Source organism: Orycteropus afer, unplaced genomic scaffold (genome assembly GCF_000298275.1).
Source record: "Orycteropus afer afer isolate SDZICR_OR568_19922 unplaced genomic scaffold, OryAfe1.0 scaffold00408, whole genome shotgun sequence".
Taxonomy (NCBI): Eukaryota; Metazoa; Chordata; class Mammalia; order Tubulidentata; family Orycteropodidae; genus Orycteropus; species Orycteropus afer.
Window position 1 is genome coordinate 2,213,751 of NW_006921995.1, and position 26,881 is coordinate 2,240,631.

Here is a 26,881-nt window from a genome sequence, read left to right on the forward strand (position 1 = left end):
TTTTCTGACATTAGAGACTTTTGCAGGGTATTAATAGAAGGAATATAGCAGTAGTTCCAATTAAGACTAACTAAACTGAATGGATTTTAATAGTCTAGTTATAGAGATCTACTACCAGGGAGGAATTTTTATGAGAAAGCAAGCTTCTCTACTACCAGGGAGGAATTTTTATGAGAAAGCAAGCTTCCTAGGAAAGAACAATTACAAGGGAAGAGAGAATCTGGCACATAGCTGTGCCCACTAATAGTTATCAGTATTGGAGAGGGAGAGCTGTTTTCAATGTAGTAAGAAGTCTATCATTCAACTCAGCCTTCATCCACCCAGGACAGAGATCTAGTTTTTGGAAGAACCAGATAATGCTTGAAAAAGCTATTTCTCTAAAATGTCGGAAATCACCGGGAAATCATGCAGTGGAGTGTGACACAGAGGCTTAATGCAGAGTCTTTTTCCACCTGTGCAGAGAGTATATGGGATAGCATTGCTGCCACTACGAAAATGTCTAACACATGGGTGGCTTCCATAGTGTCAGCAACTTTGGATACCACACCATGTTTTACACAATAGAGAGGTTTTAGCCTCTCTCTATACACAGGTGACCTTGTATAGTTTATTCAGTAATCATTATCAGAATTGGTACCAGACACGACAAAAAGAGACCTTCATGTGATTTTGTAAGCCTGAAGCCTGAGTGACTATACTACTCAAAACAAGAGATGGGACAAAGGAGAAAAAAAATGCCAATAATTGCATGGCAACTGAAAGAAGTTTGTGTCTAAATCCATGAGAGATACTTTATGAAATAATTAGAGGAATATTAAGGTGATCTATGAATTTCAAATAGTGGATAAAGATGCAAATCCTGGAAGATGCTGTTTATTATCACTAATGCTGTGGTATCCAACATGGCAGACAGTTCCCTATACTTCTTGCATTCTGATATTTACATCCTCATGTAGATCCCATTCACATTAAATCAGATATGACCGATGTGACCAAGAGAATATTATGGAAATGATGGTGTGTGGCTTCTGAGACTAGGTCATAAAAGACATTGCAACTTCCTCTTTGGTTTCTTGGATGATTCACTATGGAGTAAACCAGTCTCCTTGTCTTAAGGATGCTAATGAAGAGAAACCTTTGAAGAGAGTACTTGAGACTTGCCACCAAAAATCTCAAACTCAACTCACTGTTCTTGGGTCGACTCCTACTCATATCAACCCCTCCTTGGATTTTTGAGACAGTATCTCTACGGAAGTAGATTTCCCAGTCTTCCTTCTGAGGAGTGGCTAATGAGTTTGAACTATAAAGTGCTGAAAGGGAGCTCTGGTAGCATAGTGCCTAAGGCACTTGACTGCTAACCAGAAGGCTGGCGGTTCAAACCCACCAGCCACTCCTCGGAAGGAAGGTTGGGCAATCCTACTTCCATAGTGATACTGCCTCGGAAACCCAAGGAGGGCTTGTTATGAGTCGGGGCCGACTTGACGGCAAATAACAACAACAACAACAAAGTGCTGAAAAGCAAAGGTATCTCCTTTAAGACTAAGATGTTTCTAACCCAAGTCATGACATTTTCCATTGCCTCATATGGATGTGAGAGCTGAACAGTGAATAAGGAAGACCGAAGAGTTCATGCTTTTGAGTTGTGGTGTTGGCGAATAATACTGAAAGCACTATGGACTGCCTAAAGAACTAAAAAAATCTGTCCTGGATGAAGTGCAGCTGGAATGCTCCTTGGAAGTGAGGATGGCCAGATTTCTTTGACCTACCTTGGTCATATTGTCAGAAAGGACCATTTTTTGCAGAAGGATACCATGCTTGGTAAAGTGGAGGATCAATGTAAAAGAGAAAGACCCTCAATGAGATGGATTGACACAGTGGCTGCAAGGATGGGCTCAAGTATAGCAAATATTGTGAGGCTGACACAGTATTGTGCAATGTTTTGTTCTGTTGTACATAGGGTCGCTATGAGTAGGAACCAACTTGATGGCACCTAACAACAACAACAACATCAAAATTATTTGCATACAATAAGAGTAAGTACTATGTCATAAAACAGTTATTCCATTTATATTTATATTTGTGTGTGCACGGCTAACAATGTAAAAGCATCTCATCACAAATCATATTAAATACTTTTTGAAAACTGCTGGTATTTGGGAATGCAAATTCCAAAATTTAAGGAAGTTTCCTACTTATAATAATATTTTATTAGGTATTTTGTTTTTCTTCCAAATTTAGAGATAGTCTTTAATGGAAAGTAAATAGAAATCATATAAGTATCTCTAAGAGGTTATTTCGTACCACTGTAAGTTGTTTGATTACCTATAGTTGTTTACAACATAAAAGCTTATATGTCAACATTAGCTCTAAAAATGATCTAATTATTGACCTTGGTTTAGCAATATCAAAACTTCTGATACTGGCACCTTCATCTAAAAAATAGAGGGGAAAATATTACACACCTTGTCAAAAGATAGTTGAGGGATGTGAGAGAAAATAAGCAGAATGACTTTGTGACCATAACATACTTAACAAGGCTTTAAAAAAAAAAAAAAAGCTTCAATCATATTCCTGAGAAAGTTGCATTCATTCCTTAAGTATATTTCTCTGCCAACAAGTTAATTATACAGACTTCTAATACAATCCAAGGCAAACTACATTTTACATGTCATGAAGCCATTAAAAGCTATGATCCAGAACAATATGAATGAACTGAGAAATGTAACAAAGGTGAGAGTATCTGAAATGCTTGTTAGAGTAATATTTTTATGATTTTACTCTAATAAACCTTCTACCGTGATCTGTTATATTTGCATTAATTACTGCATCTATAATATTGTCTCTACAGATCTGGCTATTTGGAAATTATGTCCTTTGGGGTCTAGACTATACTCTTCTTTCATTCTCTGATAGCCTTAGTCTCATAATGATTCCACCCTTAAACAGGATAGAAATAGGTAACAGTATTTCCAAACTTTTAAATTATAGTAGAATAGAAATTTAGAAGGAATGAATTGATTTAAATTTAGAATCATATAGATGTCATGATGTGCTATGGAATGAATTATGCCCCCAAAAGATGTTGAAATCCTAACCCCCAGGACTTGTGGATGTGACCTTGTTTGAAAATTGTCTTTGAAGATGTTATTAGTTAATATGGGATCATAGTAAAGTAGGTGGCTCCTAATTCAATCTGAATGGTGTCCTTATGAAAAGTAAGAAGAGACACAGAGGAAAGAAGACCATATGAATATGGAGGCAGAGATTTAGAGTGATATCTACAAGCCAAGGAATTATAAGGATAATTAGCTATCAACAGAAGCTAGGAGAGAAACATGGAACAAATTCTTCCTCAGGGACCTCAGATGGAATCAACATGACCAACACCCTGATTTCGATTACTTCTTCAGAACTGTGAAAAAAGTAAATTCCTGTTCATATAAGCCATCCAGTTTGTGGTGTCTTGTTATGGCAGCTCTGTTGTTGTTGTTAAGTGCTGTAGAGTTGTCTGTGAAAGCTGTACAACAGAAAAAAAACCAATTCCTGATCCTATGTGAGCCTCACAATCCTTGCTATACTTGGGCCCATCATTTGCAAGTCACTGTATCAATACATCTTTTTGAGAGACTCCCACTTTTTTGCTGGCTCTTCACTTTACCAACCATGATATCCTTCTCCAGGAAATTGTCCCTTCTGATATGACCAAAGTAGATGAGACAAACTCCAGCCATTCTAACTTCCAAGGAGCATTCCGGATGCACTTTCTTCCAGAAGAGGTTTGTTTGTTCATCTGGCAGTCCATGGTATTTTCGGTATCCTTTGCCAACACCACAACTCAAAAGCATCAACTCTTCTTCAGTTTTCCTTATTCATTGTCCAGCTTTCACATGCATAGGAGGTGATTGAAAATACATGGCTTGAGTTAGGTGCAACCTAAGTCTTCAAAGAGATATCTTTACTCTTCACCATTTTAAAAAGGTCTTTTGCAGCAGATTTGTCCAGTGCAATATGTTGTCTGATTTCCTGACTGCTGCTTTCATTGGTGTTGACCGTGGAGCCAAGTAATATGAAATGTTTGACAACTTCAGTCTTCTCTTCATTTATCAAGATACTGCATTTTGGTCCCATTGTGGGGATTTTTGTTTTCTTTATGTTGAACTGTAATACTTTCTGCAGACTGTAGTCTTTAAGCTTCATCAGTAAGTGCTTTAAGTCATCTTTACTTTCAGCAAGCAAGGTTGTGTCATCTGCATCTTGCAGGTTGTTTATAAGTCTTCCTTCAATCCTAATGCCATGCTCTTCTACTTATGGTCCACCTTCTTGGATTATTTTCCCAGCATACATATTGAATAAGTATGGTGAAAAGATACAACCCCGACACACACCCTTCTTGATTTTAAACTGTGCAATATCCCCAGTTCTGTTCAAATGACAGCCTCCTGGTCTATGTATAAGTTCCTCATGAGCACAGTTAAGTGCTCTAGAATTCACATTCTTCTCAATGTTATCCATAATTTGCTATGGTCCACACAGTCATATGCTTTTGCATAGTCAGTAAAACACAAGTAAATATTATGCTAGTATTCTTCACTTTCAGTCAAGATCCATTTGATTTCAGCAATGATATCTCTTGTTCCACATCCTGTTCTGAATCCAACTTGCATTTCTAGAAGTTCCCTGTCAATATACAGCTGTGACCAATTTTAAGTTAACTTCAGCAAAATTTTACTTACATGTGATATTAATGATACTGTTGGATGATTTCCATAATCTGTGGGATCACCTTTCTTTGGAATGGGTACAAATATGGATCTCTTCCAGTCAGTTGGCCAGGTGTCTGTCTTCCAAATTTCTTGGCACAGCTGAGTAATTGCCTTCAGTGTGGCATCTGTTGAAACATTTCAATGGGTATTCTGTCAATTCCTGGATCCTTGTTTTTCTCCAATTCCTCCAGTGCATCTTCAATTTCTTGATAAGAATCAATACCATTCTTGATAAGAATCAATACCATTGATTCTTGATCATATGCCACCTCCTGCAATAGATTAACATCAACCAGTTATTTTTGGTATAGTGACTGTGTATTCCTTCCATCATCTTTTCATGTTTCCAACATCATTCAATAATTTTTCCCATAGAATTTTTTAATATTGCAACTCGAGGTTTGATTTTTTTCTTCAGTTCTTTCAGTTTGAGAAATACTGAGAGTTTTTTCCCTATTGTTTCTGTCACTCCAGGTCTTTGCTCCAGGTCTTTGCTCTGCAATATCCTCACAATCATTGCCCATTGCTGCAGTTATTTGCCAAGCCATCTTGTTGAGGGTCTTCCTCCTTTTTGTTTACTCTATGCTTTACCAAACATGTTGTCCTTCTTTAGGGACTGGTCTCCTCTGATTACTTTGTCTTCTTGAGCTGCTCTTTGCAATGTTCAGTTCTTTTATCTTGACATTTCTTTCATTTGCTTTAGCTATTCTCTGTTTAAGAGCAATTTTCAGAGTCTCTTCTGACATCATTTTTGTCTTTTCTTCTTTTCCTTTTTTATGACCTTTCACTTTCTTCATGGATGATGTCCTTGATGTCATCCCACAATTCCTCTGGTTTTTAGTCATTGTTGTTCAATGTGTCAAATCTATTCTTCAGGCAGTCTCTAAATTCAGGTGGGTATAATCAAGATCATATTTTGGTTCTTCTGGACTTGTTTTAATTTTCTTCAGCTTCAACTTGAACTTGCATATGAGCAGTTGGTGGTCCATTCCACAGTCAGCTCTTGGCCTTGTTTTGGCTGAAGATATTGAGTTTCTCCATCACCTCTTTCAACGGATGTAGTTTATCTGATCCCTGTGTATTCCACCTGGTAAGATACATGTGTATAGGCACTGCCTAAGTTGTTGAAAAATATAGGCACTGATATAGGCACTGCTTAAGTTGTTGAAAAAGTATTCGTAATGAATAAGTTGTCGGTCTTGTAAAATTCTATTATGCGATCTCTATTTTATTTTATTTATTTATTTTTATACTGTTTTCCAACTACTGGTGATTCTTCTTTGTTTCTGACTTTCACATTCCAATCACCACTAATGATCAATGTTGATTGCATGCTTGGTCAATTTTAAGCTGCAGAAATTAGTAAAGATCTTCAATTTATTCATCTTTGGCTTTGGTGATTGGTGTGTAAATTTGAATAACAATAGTATTAACTGGTCTTCTTTGTAGGTGTATGGATATTATCTGACAGCATTATACTTCAGGTTAGATCTTAAAACATTTTTTGTAACGATGAATGCCACGCTATTCCTCTTCAATTTGTCATTCCTGGCATGGTAGATCATATGGTTGCCTGATTCAAAATGGCCAGAACCAGTGCATTTCAGCTCACTAATGCCTAGGATATTGATCTTTATGGATTCTCTTTTACTTTTGACAACCTCCAATTTTCTTACTTTCATACTTCATACTTTCCTTGTTCAGATTATTAATGGATGTTTGTAGCTGTTTCTTCCCATTATGAGTCATGGCAGCTCTGGGAAACTAATACATGATGACTCAGAAAAAACATCTGGAAGTTGAACAGTGGCTTGACCATTAATTTATTGGCAAAATTGGGTTTTCCTTAAATATTACAACCTATATTTTAATTCAAATTAATTCAGTGAAATTCAACAAACATTTATTGATTTCCACTTAAATAGAAGGCACTATTACATTGTCATTATGGTTCCTGCTCTCTGATGTTTATAATCTACAAAAAGAAATTAGCAAGAGTATAACACATAAATCAAGGCAGATTATGCCAAGTCCCTTGGAAGAGATTATGAAAGTGATTTATAAATGCTTACGACTGTAACTTGAGTTTGGACAGATAATAATAATAATAACATATATGTCAGAAGTATATTTTAAGAGTTATATAAAATAATCTGCAGAGAGCATTTAGCCTAGTGATTGGTTCTTAAATCAAAAAAACAAACAAATAATAATAATAAAAAAAGAACCTACACTCATCGCTATTGACTTGATTGTAACTCATTGCTAGACTAAAGTACAAAATAATTGCCCCATAGGATTTCCAAGGCTGTCATTTTTACAGAAGTAGACTGCCACAGCTTTTTCCCCCAGAGAGTGGCTGAAGGACTGGAGAGTTCAAACTGCTGAACTTTTGATTAGCAGCTGAGCACTTAACCACTCTATTCCCAGGGCTCCTTGGTTGATACTTAAAAAGTCTCAATTAGAATTGTTATTTTCATTTTTATGTTGTTGTTGTTGTTGTCAGGTGCCATTGAGTCATCTACCTTATGTACAATAGAACAAAACACTGCCCAGTCCTGTGTCAGCCTCATGATCCTTGCTATACCTGAGCCCATCGTCGCAGCCACTGTGTCAATCCACCTTGTTGTGAGCCTTCCCCTTTTCGTTGACCCTCCACTTTACCAAGCATGATATCCCTCTCCAGGGATTGGTTCCTTCTGACAACATGACCAAAGTAGGTGAGACTAAGTCTGGCTATTCTCAGTTCCAAGGAGCATTCCAGCTGCACTTCTTCCAGAACAGATGTATTCGTCCTTTCAGCAAACCACGGTACTCTTAGCATTCTTCTCCAACACCACAACTCAAAAGCATCAACTCTTCTTTGGTCTTCCTTATTCATCATTCAGCTCTCACATGCATAAGAGACCATTGAAAATACCATGGCTTGGGTTAGGTGTACCTTAGTGTTCAAGGAGAAGTCTTTGTTCTTCATCACTTGAAAGAGGTCTTTTGCACCGGATTTGCCCAATGCAATATGTCGTCTGATGTCTTGACTGCTGCTTCCATTGGTGTGGATTGTAGAACCAAGCAATACGAAGTCCTTGAAAACTTCAATCTTTTCTCTAATCATTGTGAAGCTGTTTATTGGACCAGTTGTGAGCATTTTTGTTTTCTTTATATTGAGGTGTAATCCATATTACAGACTGTAGTCTTTAATCTTCATCAGTAAGTGCTTCAAGTCATCATCACTTTCAGCAAGCAAAGTTGTGTTGTCTGCATATAGATTGTTAATGAATCTTCCTCCAATCCTGTTGCCACATTCTTCTTTATATAATGCAGCTTCTTGGATTATTTGCTCAACGTAAAAATTGAATAACTATGGTGAAGAGATATAATGCTGACATACTCCCTCTTGATTTTAAACCATGCAGTATCCCCTTGTTCTGTTTGAACAACATCTTCTTGATCTATGTACAGGTTCCTCATGAGTACAGTCAACTGTTCTGGAATTCCAGTTCTTTCCAATGCTATCCATAATTTGTTAAGATCCACACAATCAAATGCTTTTGCATAGTCAATAAAACATAAGTAAACATCTTTCTGGCATTCTTTGCTTTGAGCCAAGATCCATCTAACAATAACCATGATATCCCTCATTCCACATCCTCTTCTGAATCAGCTTGCATTTTTAAAGCTCTCTGTCAATATACTGCTGAACTGTTTTTGAATTATCTTCAGTAAGATTTTACTTGCCTGTGATATTTAAGATATTGCTCAATAACTCCACATTCTGTGGGATCACCTTTCTTTGGAATGGGTACAAATACTCATCTCTTCCAGTTAGTTGGCCAGAAAGCTGTCTTCCAAATCTCTTGATGTAGCCAGTATGTGCCTCCATGCAGCATCCATTTTTTGAGATACATCAATGGGTATTCCACCAATTCCTGGAGCCTTGTTCTTTGCCCATTTCTTCAGTGCAGCTTCAACTTCTTCCTTCAATACCATTGCTTCTTGATCATATGCCATCTTCTTAAATGGATGAAAATCAACCAATTCTTTTTGGTACAGTGACTTTGTGCATTCTTTCCATTTTCTTTTAATGCTTCCTACATCATTCAATATTTTGCCCATAGAATCTTTCAATACTGCAACTCGGGGCTTAAATTTTTCCTCAGTTCTTTCAGCTTGAGAAATGCTGAGCATGTTCTTCCCTTTTGGTTTTCTAAGTGCAGGTCTTTTCACAGTTCATTATAATTGGCTTTGTCTTCTGAGGATGCTCTTTGAAATCTTCTGTCCAGTCCTTTTATCTTGTCATTTCTTCCACTTGCTTTAGCTACTCTCCACTAAAGGGCAAGTTTCAGAGTCTCTTCTATCATCCATTTTGGTCTTTTCTCTCCCTTCTCATATTTTTAATGACCTCTTGGATTCTTCATGGGTGATAATCTTGATGCCATACCATAATTCTTGTGGTTTTTGGTCATTGGTGTTCAATGCATCAAATCTGTTCTTCTGATGGTCTCTAAATTCAGGAGCCATATTATCAAGGTCATATTTTGGCTCTTGTGAACTTATTTTAATTATATTCAACTTCAATTTGAACTTGCATATGAGCAGTTGATGATCTATTCTACAGTCAGCTCCTGGCCTTGTTCTGGCTGAAGATATTGAACTTCACTTCCTCTTGCCATACATGTAGTGCAGCTGATTCCTGTGTATTCCATCTGGTGAAGTCCATGTGTATAGCTGTTGCTTATGTAGTTGAAAGAAAGGTATTTGCAATGAATAAATCATGGTCTTGCAAAATTCTATCATGCAATCCCAGCATTATTTCTATTAACAAGCCCATATGTTCCATCTACCAATAACTTTTCTTTGTTTCCAACTTTTGTATTCCAGTTACCAGTGATAATCTACATATCTTAATTGCATGTTTGGTCAAATTCACACTGCAGAAGTTGGTCAAAATCTTCAATTTTCTCATCTTTGGCTTTGGTGGTTGATGCATGTATTTGAATAATAGTAGTATTAACCAGTTTTCCTTGGAGGCATATGGATATTATCCTATCATTGATAACATTTTTACTTCAGGACAGATCTTGAAACAGTCTTTGTGACTATGAATGACACACTATTCCCCTTCAATTTGTCATCCTCACTATAGTAGATCATATGGTTGTCTGATTCAAAATGGTCCAAACCAGTCCAATTCAGCTCACTAATACCTAGAATACCAATCTTTATGTGTTCCATTTCATTGTTGACAACTTCCAATTTTCCTAGATTCATACTTCGTACATACCATGTTCTGATTATTAATGGATGTTTGCATCTGTTTTTACTCACTTTGAGTTATACCACATCAGCTAATGGAGGTACTGAAAGCTTTACTCCATATATATCATTAAAGTCATCTTTTCTTTGAGGAGTTAGCTCTTCCTCATCATATTTTGAGTGCCTTCTGATCTGATGGGCTCATCTTCTGTCACTGTATCAGACAATGTTTCAGGGCTATTCATAAAGTTTTCTAGTAATGTATCAGACAATGTTTTACTGTTATTCATAAAGTTTTCTCTGGCCAATTGTTTGAGAAGTGGATGGCCTCTTCCTTCTTCTGAGTCTGTCTTAGCTCAGAAGCTCCACTGAAGCCTGTCCACCATGGGTAACATTGCTGGCATTTTGCAACACCAGTGACATAGCCTCCAGCCTCCAGCCTCACAGAAACCTAAGCCACTACAAGACTACAAAGTGACAGACAAGTTTGTCTCCCTTAGTTGTTCCTAAATGCTCTGTGCATGCCTCTCTGGGGCCTGGTGTTAAATAAAGCTGACCCCTAAGTCAAGCCAAGCAGCCCTCAGCCTGCATGCCTGCCTTCTCCAGGCCTTGGCTGCAATTTTATGGGTACTGCCAAATTGGTTATTTTAAAATCCAGTGTAGCTCATTTAGACAAGGACAATCACATTAGCTTAGTTAGTTACATTTACTGCTTTGTCTTAAATTCACCGGATCAGAGATTTCCAGCAACATGTAAGTGTGATATGGTATTTTGAACATCTCAATGGATTAGTGGTAGCTAATTGATGTCCTTAGGGATAGAAATGAGGCTGGAGATCACATGATAGAATTTTGCATGAGCAATGACTCATTCCTTTAAAATACCTTTTTACAACAACATAAATGATGGATATAAACATGGACCTAAACAGATTAAATGCACAGAAATCAAATTGACCACATCTGTGGAAAGAGTAGATGGAGAAGAGCAATATCATCAGTCAAAACAAGGCCAAGAGCTGACTTTGGAACTGACCATCAGAATGCCCATGTAAAAGTTCAAGTTGAAGCTGAAGAAAATTAAAACAAATTCACAAGACTTAAAATATGACCTCGATTATATCCTACCTGAATTTAGAGACCATCTGAAGAACAGATTTGACATGTTGAGCACCAGTGACCAATGACCAGAACAGTTGTGATTACATCAAGAACATCATACATAAAGAAAACAAAAGGTCATTAAAAAGAGAGGAAAGGAAGAAAAGTCCCACATGGATGTCAGAAGAGACTATGAAATGTGCTCTTTAAAGGAGGGTAGCTAAAGTGAATGGAAGAAATTATGAAATAAAATAGTTGAATGGAAGATTTCAAAGGATGGCTAGATAAGACAAAGTAAAGTAATACAATGAAATATGCAAAGACTTGAATAATAAAGCCAAAAAGTAAGAATACCCTTGATATTTCTTGTGTGAAAGAACTGAAGAAAAAATTCAAGCTTCAAGTTGCAACACTGAAGGATTCTATGGGGAAAATACTGAATGATGCAGGAAATGTTAAGAGAAGATGGAAGGAATACAGTCACTGTACCAAAAATTATTGGTAGCTGTTCAACCATCTCAAGAGGCAGCATATGATCAAGAACTAGTGGCATTGAGGGAAGAAGTGAAAGCTGCACCAACAGAATTGGCAAAACCCAAGTGTCACAGCATTGAAGGAATATCCCTTGAGATTTTTTGACAAATGGATGCAGTGCTGGAGGCACTCACTCATTCATGCCAAGAAATTTGGAGGACAGTAAACTGCCCAACCAACTGGAAGAGATCCATATTTGTGCCCATTCCAAACAAAGGTGATCCAACAATGTATAAATTATCAAAGCATAACATTAGTATCTGTTCTGGTTACCTAATGCCACTCTGACAAGAATTATACCACAAATGACATGGCCTTAACAAACAGAAATTTATTTTGTCATAATTTGGTGGCTGTAAGTCCAAGTTCAAAGTGCCAGGCTCTAGGGGCTGGGTGAAAGCCCCTCAACCTTGGGCTTCAGCTCTGCCTCTTGCTCCTGACCCAATGAATCTAGAGGCATCTCTTCACTCAGACAGCTACTGGCTGCTGAGACTAACAAGCCCAAGGATGACAAATAAAATGGCACAGTCCTGATGTTACCAAATCACACGGCAGACCATTAATTCTAGTCCATTGTAAGTCTCAAGGTCGGCAAAGCATGGCAGACTGCTGAGCAATGACATGGCTACATGCAGGGTCCAAGCATGCCATAAGCTAGAGACTATCCCCAAGGCTTCTTATATACAGGAAGCAGATCACATCCCAAAGGCAGCTACTCAGCTGCTTGTGGTAGTTCCCACCATGGAGTTGATTATCAGCTTCATCATGGGGAGTAACTACCACCAGCTGCTCATCCACTCAACCAGGCCCAGCCAAGATGACATAAAAATTTAACTACCATAGTATCACACAAGTAAAACTTTGCTTTTTAGTATTTTTCCCATAGAATCTTTCAGTGTTGCAACTTGAAGCAAAAACAGTTGCAACAACATATTGACAGAGAATTGCCAGAAACTCAAACTGGATTTAGAAGAGGAAATGGAATGAAGTATATTTTTAATGATGTCAGGTGGATCTTGGCTAAAATCAGAGAATACCAGAAACTTGTTTAACCATCTTTTATTGACTATGCAAAGCCTTTCAACTGTGTGATCACAACAAATTATAGATAACATTGTGAAGAATCACAATGCCACACACTTAATTGTGCTCAAGGAAAAAAAAAAAAAAAAAACTATACATAGATCAAGAGGCAGTTATTCAAGCCGAACAAGGGGCTACTGAATGGTATAAAATCAGGAATGATTTGTATCAGGCTTGCATCCTTTCAGTATATTTATTCAATGTGTATGCTAAGCAAATAATCTGAAAACTTGGACTATATGAAGAAGACTGTGGCAACAAGTTTAGAGGAAGACTCATTACCAACCTGTGATATGTAGATGACAACTTTGTCTGCTGAAAGTGAAGATGACTTGAAACACTTACTGATAAAGATCAAGGACTACAGCCTTCAATATGGATTAAATTTCAATGTAAAGAAAAGCAAAGTTCTCACAACAGTACCAGTAAACAACATCATGATAAATGGAGAAAAGATTGAAGTTGTCAGGAATTTCATTTTACTTGGCTCTATAATCAATGTCTGGGAAGCATTAGACAATAGATCAGATGTGTATTGTACTAGGCAAATCTGCTGAAGAAAATTAAAACAAGTTCACGAGAGTCAAAATATGACCTTGATTATATCTCACCTTCATTTAGAGGCCGTCTGAAGAATAGATTTGACACATCAGACACCAATGACTGAAAACCTGAAGAACTGTGGGATGACATCAAGAACATTATAGGACGTCTATTTTTGTTTTCTTTATGTTGAAGTGTAATAGATAGGGAAGACTGTAGTCTTTGATATTCACCAGTGAGTGCTTCAAGTCTTCTTTCCTTTCAGCAAGCAAGGCTGTGGCATCTGCTTTTCACAGGTTGTTAATGAATCTTCCTCCATTCCTGATGATGCATTTTTCTTCATATAGTTCAGTTTCTCTAATTATTAGCTCAGCATACAGATTGATTAAGTATGGTGAAAGGATACAACCCTGGTGCACACCTTTCTGGATTTTAAAACATGCAGTACCCTCTTTTTCTGTTCAAATGATTGCCTCTTGGTCTATGTACAGGTTCTTCATAAGCACAATTAAATGTTGTGGGATTTTCATTCTTTGCAATGTTATCTATAATTCGTTATGATCCATGCAGGTGAATGCCTTTGCATAGTTAATAAAACACAGGTAGACATGAGTTTTGGGTACCTACTGCTGCTATGACAAGAATATGGGATGGCTTGAACAAATAAGAGTTTATTCTCTTATGATTTGGAGGCTTCAAATCTGAGTTCAAAGTTCCAGGCTGTAGGGGCAGCCCCTCACACTTGGGCTTCAGCTCTTCCTCTTGCTCCTGGCCCACTGAAGTTGGAGGTTATCTTCACTCAGATGCTGGCTGCTGAGACTGACAAGCCCAAGGTTGACATGTAATAAGGCATAGTCCTGATATTACCAAACCACTGGCAGGCCATTAATTCAAGTCCATCGAAAGTCCCAAGATCAACAGAGCATGGCAGACTGTTGAACAACAACTCGACTACATGAGCATTCAAGCATGTCATAAGCTAGAGACCATTTCCAAAGCTGTTTCTTATATATGGGAAGCAGACCACATAACCAAAGCAGCCACTCAGCTGCTCCAATATATTCCATCATGGAGATAATTACCAATCTCACCATGGAGAATAACTGCATTCAGCTGCCCAGCCACTCAACAAGGCCCAGCCAAATTGACACACAATCTTAACCACCACAACATCTTTCTAGTATTCTCTGCTTCAGCCCAGAACCATCTGACATAAGCAATGGTACCTCTTGTTCTATGTCCTCTTCTGAATCCAGTTTGAATTTCTGGCAGTTCTCTGCTTTGATATACTGCTGCAAGGATTTTTTAATTATATTTGCTTTGATATACTGCTGCAAAATTTTCTTTGTGTGTGATATCATTGATATTGTTTGATAATTTCTGCATTCTCTTGAATTGCTTTTCTTTGGAGTGGTCACAAATATGGATCTCTTCTAGTTGAATGACCAGTTAGGTGTCTTCCAAATTTTGTGGCATAAACATGTGAGCACTTCCAGTGTTATAGCCATTTGTTGAAACATTTCAGTAGGTATTCCATCAATTCCTGAAGGCTTGTTTTCTGTCAATTTCTTCAGTGCAGCTTGGACTTCTTTCAATACCATTAACTCTTGATCATATGCTATCTCCTGAAATGGTTGAACACTGACCAGTTCTTTTTGGTAAATGACTCTATGTATTCGTTTTATCTTCTTTTGATACTTCCTGAGTTGTTCAATATTTTGTCCATAGGATCCTTCAATATTACAACTCAAGGCTTGAATTATTTCTTCAATCCTTTCAGTTGAGAAATGGTTAGTATGTTCTTCGCTTTTGATTTTCTAACTCCAGGTCTTTTCATATTTCATTATAATAATTGGCTTTGTCTTCTCAAGCTGCTCTTTGAGATCTGTTCAGCTCTTTGATCTTGTTGATTCTTCCATTTGCTTTAGCTACTCTCTGTTCAAGGGCAAGTTTCAAAGTCTCTTATGACATCTACTTTTGTGTTCTCCTCCTTTCCTGTCTTTTTAATGACCCTTTGCTTTCTTCATGGGTGATGTACTTGATGTCATCCTACAATTCCTCCAATTTTTGGTCATTGGTTTTCAATGCAGCAAATCTACTCTTTAGATGTTCTCTAAATTTAGGAGGGATATAATCAAGGCCACAGTTTGGTTCTCATGGAGTTTTTTTTTAAATTGTCTTCAGTTTCAACTTGAACTTTCATATGAGCAGTTGGTCGTTTGTTCCACAGTGAGCTCTTGGCCTTGTTTTGGTTGAAGATATCAAACTTCTCCATCTCCTCTTTCTGCAGATGTAGTCAGTCTGATTCCTTTGTATTCCATCTGGTGAAGTCCCTGTGTATAGTTGTCACTTATGTTGTTGAAAAAAGGTATTTGCCATGAAAAAGTTGTTGGTCTTGCAAGTGGCATCATGAAATCTCCAGCAGTATTTCTATCACCAGTGCCATATTTTCCAACTACCGTGATTCTTCTTTGTTTCCAACTTTTGCATTCCAATCACCAGTGATAATCAACACATCTCGATTGCATGTTTGGGCAATTTCAGATTGCAGAAGTTGGTAAACATCTTCAATTTCCTCATCTTTGGCTTTGGTGGTTGGTACGTAAATTTGAATAATAGTGCTCTTAACTGTCCTTCCTCGTAGGTGTATGGATACTCTCCCATCACTGACACAGCATTGCACTTCAGGATCGATCTTGAAACATTTTTTGTGACAATGAATGCCACACCATTCCTCTTCAATTTGTCATTCTTGTCATAGTAGTTCATATGGTTGTCTGGTTCAAAATGGCTGTAACTGGTCTATTTCAGCTCACTAATGCCTAAGATGTTGATCTTTATGTGTTCCATTTCATTTTTTGACAACTTCCAATTTTCGTAGATCCATACTTCATAATTCCATGTTCTGATTATTAATGGATGTTTATGGTTGTTTCTTCCCATTTTGAGTCATGCTACATCAGCAAATGGAGGTCCTGAAAGCTTTACTCCATCCACATCATTTAGGTCAGTTCTACCCTTAGGAGGCAGCTCTTCACCAGTTGTGTTTTGAATGTCTTCTGACCTGTGGGAAGCTCTGGTGTCATAGTGCCTAAGGCATTTAACTGCTAACCACAAGACTGGTGGTTCAAACCCAACAGCCACTCTTCAGAAGGAAGATTGTGTGATCTGTTTCCTTAGAGATACCACCTCGGAAACCCAAGGAGAAGTCACTATGAGTCGGGATCTACTCGACTGAAGTGAATTTGGTTTTTCTGATTTTCCGACCCAAGGGGCTCATATTCTGGTACTATATTCAACAGTATTTCAGGGTTATTCGTAAAGTTTTCCAGTAATGTATCAGACAGTGTTTCACTGCTATTCACAAGGGTTTCACTGGCCAATTCTTTGAGAAGTGGATGGCCCCTTCCTTCTTCTAAGTCTGTCTTAGTCTGGAAGCTCCACTGAAATCTGTCCACCATGGGTGACCCTGCTGGTATTTGAAATACTGGTGGCATAGCCTCCAGCCTCACAACAACACACAAGCCACCACAGTACAATGAACTGTCAGGTGAGTGTTAGCACCATATGGTGGGAACATGCATAACTTGTGAATCCCAAGAAATGGACCTCATACCACTAACCCAGCAACAGAAACCCCATGGGATATGTATCTCATTAATTGTATCAAAATTCATATTACCCCCAAAAAATTCTTTTTCATTTCATTCAAAATGGCTTCCAATACTGAAAACACATAGTTTAACAAAAAATTCAAAGCAGAAAATAATTTTGTCTTTGAATTGTTAAATAATATGGATATACCTTATGAACAATGCATGAACATATTCAAGAAATTAATATGGGCTTATACCTATGAGTTAAATAGAAACTTTCAGTGAGAGGCGCTACGATTTCAATCTTACATGAGAGCTACATTTACAACTTCCAAAAACCCATTGTTATAGAGTAGATTCCAACTCATAGCAATCTGCATTAAGTTTCCAAGGTGGGTAACTCTTTGTGAAAATGCATTGCCTCATCTTTCTTCTTCAGAGTAGCTGGTGGATTTGAACCACCAACCTTCTGGTTAATAGTCATAGTCTTAGGGACTATGCCATGTGTGCATGGATGATGATTCCATAATAGAAGATAAAATATCATGTACATTTCCCAGTGATGAAATTGCTTTACACATGTTCCTAACTTTAATAAGTATGGTTTTAAAAATATGATTTTAAAAATATGTTAACTTCAACAGAATGTTCATTTTCACCCCTAAAGAGACTTAAACACTGTCAGTGAGCAACAATAATTCAAGAAAGACTTGATTCATTATCCTTATTGTGTATGGAAGTAAATATTATTTGGCAGCTTAGTTGTGATGAAATCGTTGAAGAATACTTAAGAGCAAAGCATAGGAGGAGATATTTGTAATTATAAAATTTATAGATGAAGATCTATCTAAAGTTAAATATAGCAATTTGTGGTAATATTTGTTTTCTGATGATTAAATTCTCTTTTATGACATCTTCATTTGCTCATTTGCAGTTATAGCTTTTAGTATGAAACAAGTGTCAAAATTTGCTTAAAGCACAACTGGTGAAAACCAATTTCTCATTGTGAGAAATCAACAGAAATTTACATTGATTGTTGAAACAACTAAGTTCACTGAATCATTTTCTTTACTGTAAAATACATGGAATATTCTTTTTTTTAGAAAATGTGGCATGTAGAATGTAGTATAAAATTGTTACCATCCACTGCATATTTTATAATCCAATTCATTTTATTCTGCTAGAATAGCATACATTTCTTTTTCAATATTATTGTTGTGGTAGTTCAATTTGGATGTCAACTTGGCTGGGCCTGGTTGAGTGGCTGGACAGCTGGTGGTAGTTATGAGACTGATGAGACTGACAATCAACTCCGTGGTGGGATCTACCACAAGAAGCTGAATAGCTGCCTTTGACATGTGGTCTGCTTCCTGTATATAAGGAGAAGCCTTGGGAATGGTCTCTAGCTTATGGCACCTTGAACCCTGCATGTAGCTGTGTCATTTTTCAGCAGCCTGCCTTGCTCTGCTGATCCTGGGACTAACAATTAACTTGAATTAATGGCCTGCCATATAGTTTGATAACATCAGGACTATGTCTTTTTACTTGTCAACCTTGGGCTTGGCAGCCTCAGCAGCCAGCATCTGCCTGAGTGAAGAAAAGCCTCTAGCTTCAGTGGGTTGGGAGCAAGAAGCAGAGCTGAAGCCCAAGGCTGAGGGGCTTTCACCAAGCCCCTAGAGCTTGGCACTTTGAACTCAGACTTAAAGCCTCCAAATTGTAAGAATAAACTCCTGTTTGTTAAAATCATCCCATTTATGGTATATTTCTTGTGAGAGCAGCACTAGGTAATGAGAACAATGTTGTTGTTTTGTGCCATCGAGTTGGCCCCTACTCATAGCGACCCCTGGGTTTCCAAGGCAGTATCACTATGGAAGTAGATTGCCCAACCTTCCTTCTGAGGAGTGGCTGGTGGATTTGAACTGCCAGCCTTCCGGTTAGCAGTCAAGTGCCTTAGGCACTATGCTGTCAGAGCTCCTAACTAGAATAATAGTCATATTTAAAAAGAAGTTACATCATGGTTAGCCAAGACATATATTCACACACACACATATACATATACCTGCATGTATATATATAACTTGCATATCCTATTTTAATGTGTGAATATGCAGAGGAGAGGGCACCACAGATTATGAATGTTTACAGCCCTCACATGTCTTATTCCAGCTCTGCACAGTTGACATCCTGAGTAGGGGGATATAGAGGGAGGTCCATGAGTATAGCTTTTGTTGTTTTAGACAAATATGGAACATTGATGGCATTGTTCAGGAGGAGAGGGATGTAGTTACAGTGGTGTCTTAGAACAGTAATCCAAGGAGAAGAAATAGGAATGGGAAACTGATTTTAAAAATATGTTAACTTCAATAATCCAAGTGAATGACTGACCATAAGACTCTGGGCTATGACAATGACAGTGGGTCAAACCATCATTAGGATTTGGTGGCTGGTTGAGAAGGTGGAGTGAGGGAGTGGACTAATCTCAGTTGCTATTCTGGATGCTGAGACGATGGTGGTATCAGTGACCAAACCTAGAAAACCAAGGAACAATCTATTTTTAATCAGATTATGATTACAGGTGAAAAGAAAGAGATACATTTACTGTTTTCCCAACTTTTTTTTTTATTTTCAATGTTTTAAAACTGTAGAAAAGTTGAAAGGAAAGTATAATGAATATCCATAAACCACCCTTCACTAGTTTCACCAATTGTCCACATTTTGTAACATTTGCCTTCTCTCTTATTCTCTCAGACACTTCAACCCTGAATATTTTGGTATATATTTCCTCTAACCAGTTCATTCTCCTAAAGATGCAAAGTACAATTATAACTCTCAGGAAATTTAATTATTAAAATAGCAATATCTAGTAGGCATTCGACCCATTCATCCCCCCACCCCCAATATTCATGTTTAAGTCCTCAGAATGTGCACTTATATCACTGGACCTATTCTTCTATCCGAGAGTGTGGTTCTCTTTCCACATAATCTTTTCTTACTGATTCCAGCTGCTGCTTTTCAGAAAATTTCTTTTCCCAGGAGTTATAATGCCTACCATCTCAAAGACAAAGTGTCTCATGTAATTAGTCTCATGGCTTGACTCAAATGCTCATACCGGGGTATATGCATAACTATGTTGATTGGTCCCCTGGTCAGAGGCATATGCAAGGGATGATAGAGTGTATTTTCCAAGCAGAAAATAAGTGCTAAAATATCTATTTATTTATTTATTGTTTGGAGTATCTAGGAAGTGGGGGGGGTGGGTAGGTCTGAGGGATTAGCTAGAAAAGAGGTGAAAGTCACCCCTTCCCCCATACCTTATTGATCAACATCAGGCTTAGTTATTTATTGTTAATGTAATGTCAATCACTGTGCTGTGAACTAGAATAAATTCTCCCATTTAATCTAATGTCTGCTAATGTTATTTTGTTGATTTGTGTGTATATTTACTGTTTAAAAATCCTGATAATATTTGAAAAATCCAAGAAAATGTCAATAATGAGATTTTACAGGTTTATGAGTCACACTAGACTTTTCTATTTTCATTTTCTGGAAAAGTAGCTGTAGCTACTGAAAAAATCAGACATTGAAAAAGAGAATATAATAAAACAAATATTCATTTCTCATCTCTAGTCCTCTAGTTTTCTCTCCAAATGCAACCATTTTTCTCATGTTTGTATATACATATCTACAGATAGTCTAGTGTTCCCAAGCATAGGTATAAAACTTTTTTTCCTCCCACTAGATTGTGTGGTTTTTTTCTTTGGTGGATTTTGTTTTATACACTTAATATATTCCTTTTTAAGTCTGGTCCATATTAGTATATATATTTAATTCATTTAACAGTAGTATATTGTGTGAAAAGGTGCCATCAAGTTGGTTCTCATTCATAGTAATCATAGATACAACAGTATGAAAGTGTCTCGTGTCTGGTCCTATGCTATCTGTGATAGTTAAGATTGTGTTTCAACTTGACTGGACCATGATTCTGAGTGGTTTAAGCAGTTTTGGTATGGTTGTTTCCATTATGAGATCTGATGTATATCATAAGCGTACCTCCATGGTGGGATATGTTTGAGCAGCCAATCAATTGCTAGGGAGTTTCCTTAGGGGTGTGGTTTGCTTCCATATATAAGTATGGATGTCTTGGAAAATTTTCTGTTGGATCTGGATCCTGTAGTGCTGCCTGATGATCTTGGGTTCATAAACCCCTGCAGCTGGGTGAGTTAGGAAAACCTCCAACTTAACATTTTGGCCACAAACTTGGGACTTGCCAGCTGCTACAACTGTCCTGTGAGCCAACAATCCTCCATTTAGCCTGCTGTTCTTGGATTTGTCATCTGCTGAAGTCAGCAGCCTGCTATAAACTAAAAAACCAAACTCACTGCCATCAAGTCAAATCTGACTCATACTGACCTTTCTGAGGTTATAAATCTTTACAGAAGTAGATTCCTGCATCTTCCTTCTGCAGGATGGCTGGTGGGTCAAACCACCAACCTTCTGGTTAGCAGGTAAATACCTTAGACACTTGCCAAGGGAGCAAGGAAGCCACATCTTCTGACCTCCTCTAACCCCAGAAGAGGAAGACAGAATCACCATCAGTAGCCCAAGGCCTATTACTGTGAGGACAGACATGCTACCTCCCTCCAGCCCTTTCACCACCCCTGACACCAACTGTTCCTCCCTCAGCACCCAACACCTCTCTGCTGGGTTCGATAATTCACTGCAGTGCCCTCACAGATCTGATAGATTATGGGGTTTACTAGGGAAGCAACAGGTTACAGTTCAAGTTCAGGAACATACTCAGTCTCTCTCAGCCCACCGTCTCTCTCCCAGTAATGTATGTCTCTTAGTGTCTCTCAGCAGCATGTGTCTCTCAGTCTCTCTCTCAGCAATGTGTGTCTCTTGCTTCTCTTAGCTGGGAGTGAGAGGTATCTTCTGTCTCCAGAAGGGATCCTTTTTGAGCCTGGCAGAGTGGCCAAACTAACCAGTCCCAACATCAGAATTCTATATACCTGAGAGAGAGAGAACTTCCCAGAAAATTTACTTTGTGCTGCTCCCAACAGAAATACCCCAGGTGGATAACTTTAACAATCAGCAGCTATTCAGTTGCTCATGGCAAGTTCCACCACAGAGTTTACAAAGATTTATGGCTAGAAAAGCCACACTATGTAATTTACTACACTGCAGCACTGCACCACCAGAGCTCTTTATATTGCCAGCCAATCTTGAGCTGGTCAGCCCCTGCTGCTGCATGAGTCGGGAAAAGCCTTAATCTTGACATTTGATCCAGGAACTTAGGACTTGCCAGCCTCTAAAACTTTGTGAACCATTTTCCTGAGATAAATTTCTCATTTTTTTTTTTTTTCTCTCTCTCTATTTAAGCTTTACTGGTTTGGCTTCTATAGACAACCTAGCCTAAAACACCATCCTCACAAATATTGCTATGTTTGAGTCCACTATTGCAGCCACTGTGTCAATCCATCTTGTTGAGGATCCTACTCTTTTTTGCTGACTCTCTACTTTACTGAGCTTGGCGCCCTTTCCCAGAGACTGGTCACTCCTGATGACATGTCCTAAATACATGTGATGAAGTCTTGCCATCCTTGCTTCTAAGGAGTATTTTGACTGCTTCTTCTGAGATAGTTGTAAAGTATTCCATTATATGTCTGTACCATGATTCGTTTAATAGGCTCTCTATTTTTTAAAATTTATTTATAGTTAACATTTTTGTGTGTGATTTGGGTGAAGGTTTACAGAGTAAATTGGTTTTCCATTAAACAGTTCAAACATGTTTTGTTTCATCATATTGATTGCAATATTTACAGTGTAACAGCACTCTTCCCACTTCCCATTTCCAGTTCTCCTTCTTTTGTATCCCTTCCTGCCTTCTGAGCTTTACCCTTAGGCAAATGATACTCTTTTGGTCTCTTATGTCTGATTGTTCCAAGAAGTACATCTCTTTCTAGTTTTATAGTTCATCTCATAGGCCTACCTTTTGTTTGGCTGAAAGTTCAGCCACAGGTGTGAATTCATTTCTGGGCCTGAAGGGCCACAGTTTCAGGAGTTCTACCAGCCTCTAACAGACACGTAATCCTAGACTATTTTTTTAATGATTTTGAGTTTTGTTCCATGTTTTCTCTCCCACTCTATCCAGGATATCCTATAGTGATCCCTTTCACATTGGTTGACAGTGGTAGCTGGGCACCAACTAGTTCTTTTGGTATCAGGGTCATGGAGGCTAAGGTTCATGTGTCCCACTAGTTCCTTGGACTAATTGTTTACATGTGTCTTTGATTTTTTTCACTCTTCTTTGCTCCAAATGAAGAGAGACCAATACATTCACCTTAGATAACTACTTGCAAGCTTTTAAGACCTCAGTTGCTACTTAGCAAAGTAGGATGTTGTGTTACACTGGGTTCTCTAGAGAAACAAAACCAGCAAAACTTATAAAGAGGGAGAAAGAGAAATTTATCTTAGGAAAATGGCTCACACACTTATAGAAGCTGGCAAGGCCAAAGTTCTTGGATTAAACATCAAGCTGGAGGTTTTTCCTGACTCACACAGCTGCAGGGGTTGAGGAGCTCAAGGTTGGTAGGCAGTATACTGGCTGTTGACTCCAACGAATGATGAATCCAAGATCTCCAGGCTGAATGGTCAATTGTTCACTCATGGACAGTTGTGGGCAGCACAACAGAATCCTGATCCACAGAAGAAGAGTGTCTCTTTTCCTAGGATCTCCATAAATATACTGGAAGCAGGTCACACCCCTAGGGAAACTCCCTTTCAATGGATTGGCTGCTCAAAACATATTAATCTGATCCCACCATGGGAATAACCACATCACAACTGCTTAAACCACAGAAAATTGTGGTCCTGAGTTCCTAGGCCCAGTGACCCACTTCTTTAAGGTGTTTGGTTATGGCTAAGAAGTTCTCATATCTTTGCCTTGTTAGCTCTGCTGTATGCAAGGATAATTATGTACCTCATGGTTGTTGTTGTTGTTAGGTGTTGTTAGGTCAAACTGGTTTGGATTCATAGAGACTCTATTTACAACAGAGCAAAACACTGCCTTGGCCTGTGCCAGCCCCACAACACTTTCTATACTGGAGCTCATTGTGGCAGCCACTGTGTCAATCCATCTCATTGAGGGCCTTCCCCTTTTTTGATGACCCTCCACTTTACCAAGTATGATATCCTTATCCAGGGAATGGTCCATTCTGACAACATGACAAAGTAGGTGAGACAAACTCTGACCATTCTCACTTCCAAGGAGCATCAAGGCTGTACTTATTCCAGGACAGATTTGTTAGTTCTTCTGGAAATCCATGGTACTTTCAGTATTCTTTCCCAACACCACAACTCAAAAGCATCAACTCTTCTTTGGTTTTCCTTATTCATTGTCCAGGTTTCATATGCATATGAGGAGATTGAAAACACTTAGGTTAGGTGCACCTTAGTCTTCAAAGAGACATCTTTGCTCTTCAGCACTTTAAAGAAGCCTTTTGCAGCAGATTTGCCCAGTGCAAAACATCATCTGATGTCTTGACTGCTGCTTCCATTGATGTTGATTGTGGGACCAAGTAGTATGAAATCTTTGACAACTTCAAATTTCTCTTCATTTATTGTGATGCTGTTTATTGGTCCAGTTGTGAGGATAATAATTTTCTTTATGTTGGGATATAATCCATACTGCATATAATCTTCAATCTTCATCAGTAAGTGCTTCAAGTCATCTTTACATTCAGCAAGCAAGGCTGTGTCATCTGGATATCACAGGTTGTTAATGAGTCTTTGTCCAATCCTGATGCCACATTCTTCTTCATATAGTCCAGCTTCCCAAATTATTTGCTTAGCATACAGATTGAATAAATAAGGTGAAAGGATACAACCCTGACACACTTCCTTCCTGATTTTAAACCATGCAGTATACCCTTGCTCTGTTCAAATGACACCCTTCTGGTCTATGTACAGGTTCCTGAAAAGGACAATTAAGTGTTCTGGAATTCTCTTTGTTCTCAATGTTATCCACAATTTGTTATGATCTACACAGTTGAATGCCTTTGCATAGTCACTAAAACATAAATAAACATCTTTCTGATATTCTTTGCTTTCAGCCAAGATCCATCTGACACCAGCAATAATATCCCTTGTTCCATGTCCTCTTCTGAATCCAGCTTGCATTCCTAGAATTTCCATGTCAATATATTGCTGCAACTGTTTTTGAATTACCTTCAGCAAAATTTTACTTCCATGTAATATTAATGATTTTGTTTGATAATTTCCACATTCTGTGGGATCACCTTTCTTTGGAATAGGTACAAATATGTATCTCTTCCAGTCAGTTGGCCAGGTAGTTGTCTTCTAAATTTCTTGGCATAGCTGACTAAGTATGTCTAGTGCAGCATCCATTTATTGAAACATCTCAATAGGTATGCCATCAATTCCTGGAACCTTGTTTTTTACCAATTCTTTCTGTGCAAATTAGAATTCCTCCTTCAATACCATTGTTTCTTGATCATATGCCACTTCCTGGAATGGATGGACATTGACTGATTCTTTTTGATGTTTCCTGTATCATTCAATATTTTGCCCATAGAATCTTTCAATATTGCAATGTGAGGCTTTTTTTTTTTCTTCAGTTCTTTCAGCTTGAGAAATACTGAACACGTTCTTCCATTTTGATTTTCTAATTGCACGTCTTTGCAGATTTCATTATAATAATTGATGTTGTCTTCTTGAGGTGCTGTTTGAAATCTTCTGTTTAGCTTTTTTGCCTTGCCATTTCTTCCATTACCTTTAGCTATTCCCTGTTCAAGAGCAAGTTTCAGATTCTCTTCTGATATCTATATTCATCTTTTCTTCCTTTCTTGTCTTTTTAATGACCATTTGCTTTCTTAGTGGATGCTGAATCATTCCATAATTCATCTAGCTTTCAGTCATTGGTGCTCAATGCATCAAATCTATTATTTTGATGGTCTTTAAATTTAGGTGGGATACAATCAACTTCATATTTTGGCTCTTGTGGACTTGTTTTATCTTCAGCTTCAATTTGAACTTGTATATGAGCAATTGATTATTTCTTCCACAGTAAGCTCCTGGTCTTATTTTGACTGCAGATATTGAGCTTCTCCATTGCCTCTTTGCACAGATATGGCTGACCTGATTTCTGTGCATTCCATCTGGAGGAGTCTGTGTGTAGCTGCCATATATACTGTTTAAAAATATATTTGTAATGAGTAAGTCATTGGTCTTGGAAAATTCTATCATGCTATCTCCAGCATATCACTAAAGCCATATTTTCCAACTACTGGTGATACTTCTTTGTTTCCAACTTTTGCATTCCAATCACCAGTGACAATCAACACATCTCATTTGCATATTTTGTCAATTTCAAACCGCAGAAGTTGGTCAAAATTGCCCCTTCCTCTTCCAAGTCTGTCTTAGTCTGGAAGCTCTGCTAAAACCTGTCCACCATGGGCGACCCTGCTGAAACTTGAAAGGCCGGTGGCATAGCCTTCAGCCTCTCATCAACATGAAAGCCACCGCAGCACAACAAGCTGAAATGAGTGGTGGTTTGCACCTCATACATATACTTATGTAGAAATATCATCTGGGAAAACTATAAGCAGTCATGGCTTTAGTCTCATTCACCTACCCTTACCTGATCATCTTACATGGCTACCTATGTATCCACTTGTAGTTTAATGTTTGCAATTGCAAATCAGTATTGTATATGTAATAGTGTTTACTTTTGTTTTGTGTAATTCTTGTGCACCTCTCTGTGTCTTCCTTTTCCTTAATGATGTTATAGTGGTCTCTTATTATTTATATACTGCCTTTCTCTTTATCCATATTAATACATGTCTCTTACCTACTTTGTGCTGCTGTTGGAGACCTCTCGTATCCCCCCCACCTGGGTCCCTGTGGCTGACTGTTCCTCTGTCTGGCTTCCTGTCTTTTAATCCCCTTTCTCCTGCTCTTCTGGCCTGCTTCTTTGGGCGTCCCTGAGTT